Source organism: Euphorbia lathyris, chromosome 10 (assembly GCF_963576675.1).
Source record: "Euphorbia lathyris chromosome 10, ddEupLath1.1, whole genome shotgun sequence".
Taxonomy (NCBI): domain Eukaryota; kingdom Viridiplantae; phylum Streptophyta; class Magnoliopsida; order Malpighiales; family Euphorbiaceae; genus Euphorbia; species Euphorbia lathyris.
In genome coordinates this window covers 73,526,211-73,540,730 of record NC_088919.1, presented here as the reverse complement: position 1 = coordinate 73,540,730, position 14,520 = coordinate 73,526,211, and the positions used below count along the sequence as shown (strand labels likewise).

The 14,520-nt window shown below is 34.5% G+C and overlaps 1 long non-coding RNA gene across 1 annotated transcript; it reads right to left on the bottom strand.

Moving 5' to 3' along the window:
* Positions 1-1,402: 1,402 nt before the first annotated feature.
* On the bottom strand, positions 1,403-3,180 carry LOC136210043 (uncharacterized). The gene is made up of 2 exons (XR_010677757.1): positions 3,092-3,180; positions 1,403-2,808 (listed from the first exon to the last, which is right to left on the bottom strand). It is a non-coding gene; the product is annotated as an uncharacterized lncRNA (long non-coding RNA).
* Positions 3,181-14,520: the final 11,340 nt, after the last annotated feature.

Genomic DNA, 14,520 nt, shown 5'->3' with positions numbered 1-14,520 from the left:
ATTCTTGAAAATTTTCATTTTGAGGTCATTTAGATGTTTTTTGGTCAGGAGAGAGTGTGAATTTGTAGAGAGAGAAAGCTCCAAAAAAATGTGCTTTTGAAAAATAAAAAATGTGGTTTCATGGTAAATCTTGTTTTGAACAACTTTAATTCTTGAATATTTTCATTTTGAGGTCGTTACCGGTCATTTTGAGAATTAGTTAAAGTTCAGTAGCCACCGGTGTTAAAAAAAATAAAATTCAGTGATCATACCGTTAAGAATTGAAATTCAGTGACCATAATGTTAAAATGAATAAAGTTCAATGGCCATAGGTGTAATTTACCCAAATATGGGAGCATGATATAATTTCTCCTTTTGGTATTTGGATAAATATTATCATGCTTTATATTTATTGTTTATAGGACGAGTTAGAGACACCTAGAATATAATCTCGAATTTGAGTTTGGCTCAATATATTATTATTTTGGTTATACATATATATATATTTAGCTATAATATAATTTAATCGAAAGGCTTAATATATCAATATCATCCAGGGCTGTAAAAGAGGCGAGGCGAGCTCGTTTATCGAGTTTATGAGTTTGCTCACGAACAGTTCGTTTTATTTATTCGCAAGCAACTCATTCGTTGTGCTCGTGAGCAGCTCGTTTATTTTTCTATGAAAAGCTCATTTCTTGTGCTTGTGAGTTTTTTTTATTACAAGCAACTCGTTTGTTTTGCTCACGAACGAGCTCATTTATTGTGTTCACGAACAAAATAATATCAAATTCGGTACATTAAATAATATTAATTGGGTATACTTATAATATAAATTTATACACATTACTAAACTTTATTTTTTAAATTTATAAATATTATAATTGAGTTAGCTCACGAGCTTTTATCAAGCTTGTTCACGAGCCTCTAATTGAGCTTTCGAGCCGAGCTTTGGTCTGCTCAAGCTCGGCTCGTTTACAAACCGAGCCTGAAAATCATGCTCAAGAGCGGTTCATTAAAAAATTGACCCCAGACGAGCCGAGATTTTATCAAGACGAACGTTGAGCCGCTCATGATTTACAACCCTACGTCAACCCCTTAATATATTTATATCACCCACCCCTTAGCTTGTCCAAAAACTTTGATTGCTCTTTCAACTTTTAAAATGTGCCAATAACCCTCTTAACTTGCTTCAAATATATTCAATTAATCACTCAGTAAACTACATCAACAATGTATATTGCACACGTCTTAATATGTTATTACACAATTCACATAATAGATTAAAACATATTAAAAGGCAAATTCTTTCTTGCTAAACTTGTCCGATATTATAACTCCATACCCCGATTTTGATCATTTTACACCTATTTTAATAGTTTGATATTTTAAAAGTTGAGGTAACCAATCAAACTTTTGAAACAAGTTCGAAAGAAAAGACAAATGATATATTAAGTATTTAACCAAAAACATTATCATGGCCATAAAATACATAAGTACATATATGAATACACATGTTATTTCAAATATTTATATATAGTAGTCACAAACATGTAAACGTTATATGATAACTCAGACTTTATATGTTAATCTTTGCATTTAGTTACAGAAAGTTGAAACTCGATCAACATATTTAGTTCCAGAAACTGAAATACATATCTACCTTGAAACTGAAGTTCATAACAAGTATAAAGCTGCAAAATGATGAACTTCTTTCACTTCTCCAAGACACTTCTTCTTCGTCTTATGAACCTACAGGCACGAGACTTTCAGTATAGAAAAATATATCTGAAGGAATATTACGCATACTTACGATCTCTTGGAGAGTTTTCTCTCCAAAATCATATGAACACAACTTCCCATTTGAAGAAAGAAAAACTTTATCTCCGTTCTTTGAATATGCAACTTTCCCTTCTACAAAACAGTTAAACACTCCCCTAGAAATTTGTCTTGTAACAGAATATAATCTAGTCCAAGTAAACGCAACTCCATCCTTCTTCCTTGCATATATATCAACGCACCCTCCCGGACTCGGAATAAAAAAACTGATAGAAAGGCACCCTCCCAAAACATCTAAACAGATAGGAATCCCTTTAATTCCATCAAGCTCCTGTACAATAGAAAATGTCTCTTTTGCAACATCAAATGCCGCAATTCTATATGGTTTACCATAGCATATAAAATGCAGAGCACCATCCACAAAGCAAACTCCATTGCCACGACGTGCAATAATACTATCGTACAAAAAGTAAGGACAATCCTGAATCCTTCTCCAAAAATTTGACCTCAATTCAAAAATCCAAACCTGGGAGAAATCCAAAAACTTGACATCAATGCATCCCGTCGATATAAATACTACAACCTTGAAATCATCTGTTGTAGAGTCATAACCCAAACCAAATTTGAGTTTGCGAGTGTCCGAAACAGGGAAATCTGGAAGGATCCTGTACTTTCTGGTGGACGGATTCCATACATGAAATTCACAAGGGAATATATACAAGAGAACCAAACCATTGCAATAAGAAAAGAACACGGGATATGAATTGAATGGAAATAATTTATCAAGCACCACCTCTTGTTGGAAGTCTTCATTGAAATCTAAAGCATGAATTGTCAAGCCCTTATTATCCATCCAATGTACTCCTAGGTCAATCAACTTGCTATGAATCCTATTTTCAGAAGATTTTTTGAAATGAGAATTGATGAAAGATTGGCTTTTTACAGACACATCTAAAACGAAGTAGAGACTTCACTGGCAACCAAAGAAGAATTTCGTTGATCAATTCCTCCGGAAAATTAGCCATAGCTAGGCAGAGCAGTCACCTCGTTCAACTACAGAGATTCAAAAGCAATCAATTCAACAATTCATTCCCTCTTAGATCAAACTTAGCAATTCAGATATGAATTTGTGGTTTATTCTGTAAAAATTCTCATCAATTCCTAAACTTATATATAGTAACCAAAACAGTAAAACGAACTTGTGACTGTGCGTTCTTCCAAACCCTAACTCTATATTCTAACCGAAGCAAAATTGAACGGATTTTATGAAGATCGACAAAAGTAATTAATAAGATGATTAAAAAGAAAGAAACATAGAGTAGAGAGATCTGCATACCTATCTCGTCAGTCGCCACCGCCGGGAAGCCTATTTCCTGAACATCTTCTGAAATTCAATGGGTCGATTTTGTTCTGTAAATATATAGGACAACATTTTGGTTCTATAGGAAATCAAAACTCCCCGTTTTGGTGTGGAACATAATGATAATAATTATCTTTGAAAAGTAGAGTAAAATTACACACATGTACCCCAACATTACCCATCAACTTTTAATATGCAGTGTCATTTTAGTCTTTATCAAATATTGTACACTTCAGGACTATTGAGCTAAAGCAATCTGTCTGCTAAATTGAAAAGCCATTTTCACTATTAATTCATTTTAAATTATATAAATTAAAATATGGGTTTGTGTTAGAAATTGATAGCGGTAAAAAGTTCATTAATTATATATGAATTTGGTCATTCACCATTAGATCCAGTAGCATTCACCTGGATCCTGAATGACCAAATGAATTTGGTTATTCACCGTTAAATCCAAACGTATTAGTATCATGTGGTGGAGTAGGATCAAATCATCCTACTCCACCACATGATACTAATACGTTTGGATCTAACGGTGAATAACCAAATTCATTTGGTCATTCAGGGTCCAGGTGAGCATCACCGATTAAACTAAATGCTACTGAATTGAAATGATAATATTAGACTTTAAAAATGACAATAATTAATAATGATAAATTACTGAACTGAACTGAAATTACTGATACTGAAATTAAGTATCAAAGAACATAGCCTTATTCGTATTTTTTCGAGATATCTAATTTTATTCTGAAATTGCCTAAAGTAATATAATTAATTATGGGTTAAGAGTTAACCAGACCAAACTACTAAATTGATACCAGTTCAAATTATGCACAACTAACCAGTTCGTTTGAGCAATATTGACACACGTTTAAAGGTATAAAAACCTAACTTGAAATGGCTTTTGATTTTTTTTATTCAAGGTCGATGGAGGGTTGATTGGATCAAACCGATACCGGTTCAACCGTTTCATGTTTAACCCACCATTTGAGTGATTAAAAATCTTAGGATCTGAGGTAATTGTCATGCTGTTATAAAATTGATCCAATTTATCAACGTTATGGGTAAAATTGCTCTTGGCTACAAACATTAGGCATAAAATTGCACCATTTTAGACGTTAGGGGTAAAATTGCTTCTGATCCAAAACGTTAGAGGTATTTTTGCTCTTGACTACAAACATTAGTCTAAACAAATTTTACATAGAGTTTTGCCCCCTCCCTCAAATCCTGGATCCGCCACTGTTTGAGTTCTATGATATTTTAACCTTATACACCTATAGATTTCAAATAAACAATGTTTTAACATTAGACCAACTTTTAATTAATAATATATATAAGCTTTTTTTTAGAACTTTTGTAAGGATAAGGTGCAAAAATACCTCATCATTTACATGCAGGAGCAATTTTACCCCTAACGTTGGCAGCCAAGAGCAATTTTATCCTCTAACGTGGTAAGTTGAGTCAATTTTAGAAATTATTATAAAACACATATATCTGTGGTGAAGCTCTTAGCCTAGTGGTTGAGAGTTTACCTATGGCTACGAGGTCATGGGTTCGAATCACATCCGGGTCTGGTGGGGGTTTTTCTTTCTTCTTTAATGTAAGCGCATTGTGCACAAATTTTAAAGAAAAAAAAAATACATATATCTTATTCTTTATTCTGCATCAATTGCACGTCAGTTAATTCTAAAAAAAGATTACATATTTTTATAATTTAATAATAAAATTAAAAATTAATATTTTTAAATTCGGTGAAATATTTGATTTATTTTGTGCAACTCGTACAAAATAAAATATATATTTTTAAAAGTTTCACGTTTAATTATATGTTTGTGATCTATTACTAATGAGTGATAAAATGACGCACATGTAAAGTATAAATGACAAAATTCGCGAAGACAATTTGATTAATAATTTCTCCAATTGACCCTAACGTTAATTACTCTTGACTGCCAACGTTAAGGCTAAAATTACAATATTTTATACATTATGGGTAAAATTGCTCCAATGTGTAAATGTTAAGGATATTTTTGCATCCATCTCATTTTTTATATATGAAAATCAATAGATATTATAAAAAATAGATTTTTATATTAATAAAGTTTAATTTTTAATTTTATTTATGGAAATTTAATTAGTGTTTTATTAATTGACATATTTCAAAATATTAGTATTTTCTATTATGTTAGTATTTTTTTTAAATGCATTTTTATGTAAATTTTCCCAATTAATATCAGCATTAATCCCAAATAATATTATTATTGGGCCTCACTTAATTTTTTAGCTAAGAATAACATTTCCTTTTCTTTATTTTGAGAAAAATTTCAAATTTTTTAAGAAACCGAAAAAAACAATTTGTTTCAAGAACTTTGGTAATTATCCATAAAGGAGTGATTTGGAGCAATTAAATTAAAAAGATCGACTTTGTTCGAGATCGAATTCTAGTGTACGTATAAAACTTTAATTGAGAGATGATCCACTTAAATGTTTTGGTTGAAACCATATTTTGAAAAATATTGATAAATGATTAATAGGGGTATGATAGGACTATTTATTTTATGGAGTTTTGAAATAACATGAGATTTTTTTTTAATTGTTTTAACTTTAAATAGATAAGATAGATAAGATCTAGTATAAGAATTTAGCAATTTTGAGGACAAAATTCTTTAAGATGGGGAGATTGTCACATCCGTGTTCAAAATTTTCAAATTATATTATAATTTGACATCAGAATTCATTATTTGAATTTTATTAGATCCAAGATTACGTGTGATTTTAAAAATGCGCAGTTTTAATAAAATCGAGATTTGGTTATATACGATGAATTTTTGTGAACGAAATGATAATAGAGGTTCAAATTGAAAAGTGATTAATTATTTGGTTTAGTGATGAATTTTCGGTTCTTCGATTGGTACGAACAATTAATAGTTTAATTTTATATTGATCCACAAAATGAATATAAGTATGAAAAAAAAATGAGTGATTAAAGGAAAATAATAAACAACAAATAGGGATAAAAAATATGATAAATGGGGTCTAATTATATGAATTTGAAGAATGAAGGTTAAATCAAAATTTTGTGAATTTCCATAAATCCTAACTTTAATCTAAATTATAAGACAGTGATAGGTGATGAAATTTAATTAAATTAGAGGGGGTAATTGGAAATAAGGGTGTTAGCAATTTAATTACTCCTTCCATTCCATTATATAGGTCATTTTAGCAAATTAGTTTTTTCCCTAAATATAAGTCATTCTAGGATTCCAATGCTTATTGCCCAATAGTGACATGAGAGAGAATTATTTTTTGTATTGGTACATGTGTTTCTTAATATTCCAATGCTTATTGCCCAATAGTGACATGAGAGAGAATTTTTTTTAGTTAACCAATATATTTCTTAATTTGTGTGAAATACACTTATATAATGGAATGGAGGGAGTAATTAGGTAGAATTACACAGAAGGTGCTAGAAGCTCTGGAATTAAGAGAAGGGGGGGTTTCATATTCTTCTTCTCGGCTCTCTTTGAAAAACAGGTGCATCTTCTCCTTCTTCTCTCTCGATCTCGATATAGCAAGGATCCTAGGGATTTGATTTTTCTTCCCCTTTCCATGGTTGCGGATTACTCTCTTCTAGTTTCAAGCGGGTTTAGTGAGGTTACTCGCTTTCACCTAGAGGAATTGAAGTGTTTAGCCTCAAGTCGTCGGTTCTAGGTTCGTCTATGGGAGATTGGTCACCGATTGATGTTGTGAAGACCGTTCTGGGTCTCTAGTGATCGGATATAGGCATGCAATAGGTCGAAATTCCTACTCCGATCTCTAACATGTAGGATGATTCTCAAAGGTAAATCATCCTCATTTGTGTGTTTATTTGTGTGTTTATATGCTTGAGTTCTTCTTTTCTAAGATTTTTATTTACACTTCGCATATATACGGTTATTCTGAGTTCTTCGAACTGAGAGCGCACTTATGTGGTTGTTACGTTTTGGTTCAGATTAAAAGAAAAAGGAGGAAGATGACCTCCTAGAATGATTTCTGGGATTTGTATTCAGATTAGTAATAGTTGAGATTGCTGTTATTTGAATGTAGATTAGAAATCGTTGTGATTGCTGTTTTTCTGATACTTTTCTGCAGATGTAGTATTTTTCTACATATTAGAGAGAGTTCTTTTTTTTTTTGGTAAGAAAGGAAAGGAAAAAAACAAAACCAACAAAAAACCTACACCGGGATCAGTCTAGGAAGGCTGACTCCAATCCTATCCTCTAGGAGAGAAGGCAAAAGAAAAGAATGAGGAACAGATAGGGTAGAAACACCTAACATTCTCTCATGCCCAGCAGCTGCTAAGCGATCCGCCACGCGGTTTTGCTCCCTAAAAATATGGGAGAAATTAAGATACTCAAAGGCAGGACGAAGCCTCAAAATAACTTTGATGAGATTCTGGCTCTTCAGACAAACAGCCTGGCTATCTGAAATCCTGTTAATAGCCTCCAGATTATCAGATTCCACCGAGAGCTTTTTAACACCCATGCGAATGGCGAGTTTAATACCTGACAAGATACCCTAGAGCTCCGCAGAAAAGGAGGAGCCCGTCCCCAAGTTATGGGTAAACCCCGCCATCCAATTGCCACCAGCATCCCGAAGAACTCCTCCAGCAGCAATTCTGCCATTGCTAAGGCAGGAGCCATCAGTATTCAACTTAGCAAACCCTTCTCTAGGCTTACTCCAGCCAACTAGCAGGATCTCTTTATCCGGAGAGGGGCGAACAAGGGAATCTCTTTCAAAGCTTTTAGTAATAACAAAGAGCTTCTTCGAGAAGAAAAACAGTAAATCAGGAATAAGGACAGCCTTACCCGCAAATAATTCTTCATTCCTTCACTTCCAGATTTGGTGACAAGTAATAGCAAAGAGGATGGCACCGTGCTCCATGTTGGCCAGCAAGTTCCCCTTGGCTCCTTGAGAGAACCAGTCCCCTTCAGAAAAGGCCATGAAGGAAGGGAGGATATGATGAGGGAGGATCCCTTCCCAGATCTTCTTACTATTTGGGCAATCCCTCAAGGCATGGCACAAGGTTTCCACATTGCCTCTGCATCTACTACATGCACTAGACTCAGTCAAGTGCCTTCTGTGCCTATCCGCATTCGTAAGGAGCCTGTCTTTGATACCCAGCCAAAGGAAGCTCCTGATACGGTAAGGGATCTTGAGGGACCATATGGACTTCCAAATCTCCAAGGGAGGATCAACCCTATTAGGGGTAAAAGCTTCATAGGCCGATTTACAAGAATAAGTACCATTATTCGTCAAGGCCCAACAATGTCTATCCTTATCCTCCTCTTGATTGCTAATCTTCACTCCTCTAATGTTAAGAAGGGTCTCCAGACTAAAGAAAGAGTCGAACTTTGACCAGATCCAGTCTCCCTCCGAGTCCACCACATCAGTAATTTTCCAGGAAAGGAGATCAGCCGACGGAGGGGCATTACACACATCAATCAGCGGTTTATCACCAATCCAGGTGTCATACCAGAAGCTAATAGATCTACCATTACCCACCTCCAGGCCAATCCCCGTACAGAATTCAGCAAACACGGCACTGAGCCCTTTCCAGAGGAAGGAACAGCTAACAACCCTCTCATTCGGGCCACCAAAGATTCTATCTTTCCGATACTTCCCGCACAAGAGACGGACCCAAAGGGAGGAGGGGCATTGCCACATTCTCCAAAGAAGTTTCATTAACAGGACTTTATTATTGTCCTTTGCCTGCCTAATACCAAGACCCCCCCTGTTTTTAGGCTGGCAAGCTTCCTTCCACGGGACCAGGTGAACCTTTCTCCCATCTCCAGACTCACCCCACAGGAAACGCCGATTTATCTTATCCAGGTCACTAAGGACAGGCTCAGGAAGCTTACAGGCCTGCATGATGTGGTTCGGAGCAGCGCAGTTAACTGACTGGATCAAGGTAAGGCGACCTGCAAGGGAAAGAGAATTAGCTTTCCAGCTAGCACACAAACCATTAGTTTTGTCCAAAATATCTTTGAAAGAGGCTTTGGAAACCCTGTCACTGTGAAGAGGAACCCCAAGATATTTCCCCAAAGAGTTCGTCAGAGGTATGCTAGAGAGCTCACTCAGTCTTCTGCACAAGCTATTGTCCATATTTTTGGAACAAAGCATACGGGACTTTTGGATGTTAACCTTCTGGCCAGAAGCCTCGCAAAAACAATCAAGGATATCCATAACTGTTTTAATTTTCTCCTCATTACCCTCAACGAAAAGCATGACGTCATCAGCAAAGAGTAAATGGGTAATAGGGGGGCAATGTCTGTTGATAGAAACAGGGTGGAGAGTCCCTTTGCACACCGCCTCTTGGATCAGGTGAGACAGTCTTTCCATGGCAATAACAAAGAGGAAGGGACTCATAGGATCTCCTTGACAAATTCCTCTGGAGGGAGAAAACTCATCCGACATGTCCCCATTGATCATGACCTGGAAAACAGGAGAGGAGATACACTTCTCAATCAAAATCCTCCAGTTCTCCGGGATGCCAGCTTTGGCTAAACTATCCAGAAGAAAGCTCCAGTTCAATCTATCATAGGCTTTCTCCAGATCCAGTTTGAGGGCCACAATCCCTTTCTTACCTTTCTTATGAGAGAGAGTTCTAATTTAGAGATTGAGTAATTTTGACTATAGATAGTTGTCGTTTCTTTAGTAATGTTCGACGTTTGAATTAGATTCATTGGGTAAGAATGATTCATCGAGTAAAAATAACTCATTTGGTAAAAATGACTTGATTGGATAAAAAGAGTCGTTTTGGACGTTTCAATCAGATTCGCTTGGTAGAAATGAATTGTTTGGTAAACATTGATAAAAAATGATTCGTTTAGTAAAAATAGTCGTGTTAGACGTTTGATTTTGATTTGTTTAGAAAAAATGCTTTCTTTATTAAAGAATGGACGGTTAAGTTGGATTCGTTTTGTAAAAGAGTCGTTTTAGACCTTGAGTCGGGTCTTTCATAAAATGAGTTTGTAAATGATATGAAAGTAGCAAACCTTATAATAAATAAATAAATAATAAAATGCATGGTAATCATATTTTAGAAAATTTCTTCTGTATACGATTATGGACATATATATATATATATATATATATATATATATATATATATATATATATATATATATGTACGTACCGGTGGATATAAATAGTGAGAATATGTGGTTAGATTTATATAGCGTGAATAAGTTAACCCGGAAGCTATAATTACATAACAATTCTTATCATTTGAAGTAAGTTGTGGAAATACAAGTTTAAGGAAAAAGAAATAGTGTCCAATAAGAACTAAATAGAACTACGTGGCTTTGATTCTCAATTTAGAATTATTGAGATACGTAGGAAGCTTGATAAATCTTATCAAGTCCAAGCCAAACTAATAAATAAAGAAAACTTTACAGTTAATAAGTGACATATCGATTATATAGGAAATATATTGGGCTTTTAGATGGTTTCGAATAAATTTTTATCTATTAGAAAATAAATTTGGCTTTTAGGCTGTTAGGCGTTCGGTATCCTATTTTCCGTTCATACCGATGCCGTTTTGGGTCGGGCGTGATGCTCGATGAGTCTCGAACCGAGAAATCGAACAAATTATAGAAAAAAGACTTCACATCATTAAGCAGCCCAGTCCATAACGGGTCTTTGGTAAAAGAAAACAAATCCAAATTAGTGAGTAAAACAGATTTGTAGTTAATAATAGTTGATTGATGCATGAATATTCTATTAGAAACATAGTTGTTAGAATTTTACGAGTCGTGAGTCGACTCGTACGATTCGATCAAATTTTGTCTGATTTCGAGTCAAATCTATGGTATGACTTAAAATCATACGGAATCGAACATGCATCGGCTGAATCGGCCGAGTCGACCGATTTAATTGATGAACTCTATTAAAAAATGTTTTTAATTCTTAAAGACTAAAAAATGTTGTGGAGAACTAAAACTGATTAAGAAGTTATGGAATACAAATAGGACTCCTTAAACTTTACAAATTCCAACTCTTTCTTTCCTTTTGCTTCTTTGTTTCGATACTTTTTGTTTTCTCTTCTATTTATTTCGTTCTTTTCAACTGTCCTTCTTTACTCTTTTTTTTTTTGGTAGAAAAGGAAAAGAAAAACGAACAACAATAAACTACCCAGGAATTAGCCTAGGGAAGCTAACCCCAATCCTATCTTCTAAGAGAAGAGGAGAGATGAAACTAGGGGAAACAGGAAGGGTAGTAACGCCTAACGTCCCTTCATGGCCCGCCGCCGCCAAGCGATCAGCAACACGATTCTGCCTTCTCTACTCTTTTAATTGATAGTTAACTTGATATAATTAACATGTTAATATTTTATTTTTTTATAATATTTTGAATTTGATCCGAATCTTATAGTTCAGTTTGATTCATGAGTCCCGATTCACAAAATGAGAATTTCGAATCACGAGTTGAATCTCGACTTATCAACAATGATTAGAAACCTTCAAAATTCTCAATAACTTTGGTAATTAAAAAATAACAATTTCATTAATAATAATCATCTGTTTCAATATAGATAGAACCATAAATCGTAATAGAAACAAAAAATAAATCCTAAAGATAATAGATATCCAATTGGCGACCGAATCCGAAAGATAAAAAGACAAATTAAAAAACGCCTAAAAACACAAACATGCAAAAATAAGGCCCAATTTGGCTAAAAAAGCTCAAAGGTCAAGTTTTTTTCCATACAAAAAATAGTGTCCGAAATCGCACAAAACTGAAACATCGCAACCTGATAATATTACCATCTTTCGCGATATAGAAATCTTTTTGTAACTGGAATGCTACACTATGTTGCTCTTCTGGTTTGAATTCCATTGAAGTCCCTTCAAATATTCTCTCTTCCAGAGGACTGCAAAATACATGAAAATGTTGAGATTGCAGCACAATATAAAAGCAAAGGAGTTTCAGACAAAGTTTTTTCAAAGCTGTTCATTTCTCACATGTACAAAAAATTAGGCACTAATGATTATTAGTGCCTCGATGATATAGGGGTGCGATTATAGATACAAAAAGCCCCAATAGTAAGTAGTCGTGCCAAAACAAGTAAACGTGTTATATAATCTTTATATTCTACATGAGTGTATGCATATGTGATATAAATGCAATAAACAGGTTGTTTCAGGCGGATTGTCTCTACAATCGTGTTGCTGCAGTGTGTAACAGGTGCTAAATGCATATTTTCTGCTTGTTTTATATGGCTTAATACCTTCTCAGTCCTCTCAAGTTGGTCCAATACTGCAACTGACCCCTGAACTTACACTTTTAACAGGTAACCCCCCAACTTGCTTATTTCGAACAAATAACCCCTCAAATAGGTTATTTTGGGAGTTTTTTTTTTGCCATTTACTTAATGTATCACTAGATTAGTTAAATGTAGCAATTGATAAGTTGAAATCTTTTATTTCTGATGTAATATTATGTTGAATGTTTTTTGGGGTTTAGGGGTTATTTGTTCTAAATAAGCAACTTGAAGAGTTATTTGTTCCAATTGAGCAATTTGAGGGGTTATTTGTTCAAAACAACCAAGTTGGAGGGATTACTTGTTAAAAGGGTCAGTTGTAGTATTGGGCCAACTTGAAGGGACTGGGAGGATATTAAGCCTTTTTATATTAAAAAATTAAAGTATCCTACACAGTTTTTAAAGAATTCTTATCGTTTTTTAACGAATAATGGGTGCTCAAATCCCCCATGTTAATGTAACTTATACATAAAATCCCAAGACTTTAATACTAGTACAAATGAAGTCAAAAGTTTTCCTGGCAGTATATCACAAAAATAAAAGCCTCCAAATGGCTCAACAAAAACCAGAACTATGATATTTTATGCTAACCTTCATAGAATGCCAAGGTGCTAACAGAATAATGATTATTAGTGTCTCGAGTATAGATACAAAAAGCTCCAATAATAAGTAGTCGTGTCAAAACAAGTAATCATGCTCTGTGATCTATATATTCTACATGAGTGTATGTACTATAAATGCAATAAAAATCATGTCAAACTGGTCGTTTCGGACGGATTGTGTTTAAGTGTGTAACAGGTGCTATAGAAACATAGATGCTAATCAATATTTCATCAAAATATCCCTGAAAGGACAACCGAAGTGGACATAGAAACGGACACGAAACGCTACCAAAAGGGAGTGTCCATATGACATAGATGACTACTGAAAAGGAACTGCATAAAGTGACAATTATATAAAACTTTTGAAGTGAGTCTCTCTAAGTTTCTCCATCAATCAATTATAAAAAAAACAAAAGATCTACAGCTTGCAATAAATTAGCCAAGACAAACATTCTGAAGTAAACTCCACAGAGCATTTATTAGAAGTATGACAACAGTATAAGGATCAGAAACCACAGCGGACACGGACACTGACACGAATTCTCTTCTACTAAGAGAATAATTAAGCATAGAGTAAGAAGTAAAGATAGTAGTTAGACAACTTTACCTTTCCTTCCCCATAAATCTAGGATGTCATATGAGGCTTTCTACTAGTTTCTCCTTCTAACATTCTGTATCTTTCATGCCCCTCCTCTGACTCTACATCAACATTAGTACATCTGTATTTAGACTGATAAGCTATCCTATCTTGCTGCTTCAAAATGGATTCAGATTCTATAGATTTCCAACTATAATTTCTCCCATAATCAGTATCATAAACATTGTAATTTTCAACAAAATCTCTTTCCCTATATCTTTCACTTTCTAATTCTTTCCCATAGGACATTTTATGACCATCAAGATCCCAAATGTCACTTCTTGGTGACATCTTATTCCTCAACCTTCCGTTATTGGCAACATAAGACTCTTTGTGACCATCTTCAATTGGAGGTCTGCAACCATATCTATGAGCCTGATCATCAGTATAAACATTGTAATTAACGTCTCATTGGTAACTGACACAGACACAATGTTAGGAGATAGAATCAAAGACAAAAATAGAAACAATTAATGTGGCTACAAAACTGAAATTTTAGTCCTTAATAAGTAGGAAGAACATGCATTTTCAGCTAAAGGTTGCTCGGGGTTAGCGACTTCTGGCTCAGTTTCAACAACTGACTCTTGTGCAACATCTGCTTTATTTGGAATGCCAACTCACTCTTGGTTCAAGAAGGGTTTATTGAAGAAGATGCAAATGACGGTGAAGAATCTGAGAGCATGGAGGAAGAAAGTATAAAGACAATTCAGACTCAGACTGAAATTATTTTCCTCATCAGTCTGAGTCTGAGTCGTCTTCATACTTTCTTCCTCGACGCTCTCAGATTCTTGACCATCATCTACAACTTCTTCAATAAACTCTTCTTCAATAACATGCTTGAACCATGAGAGAGCTGGCATTC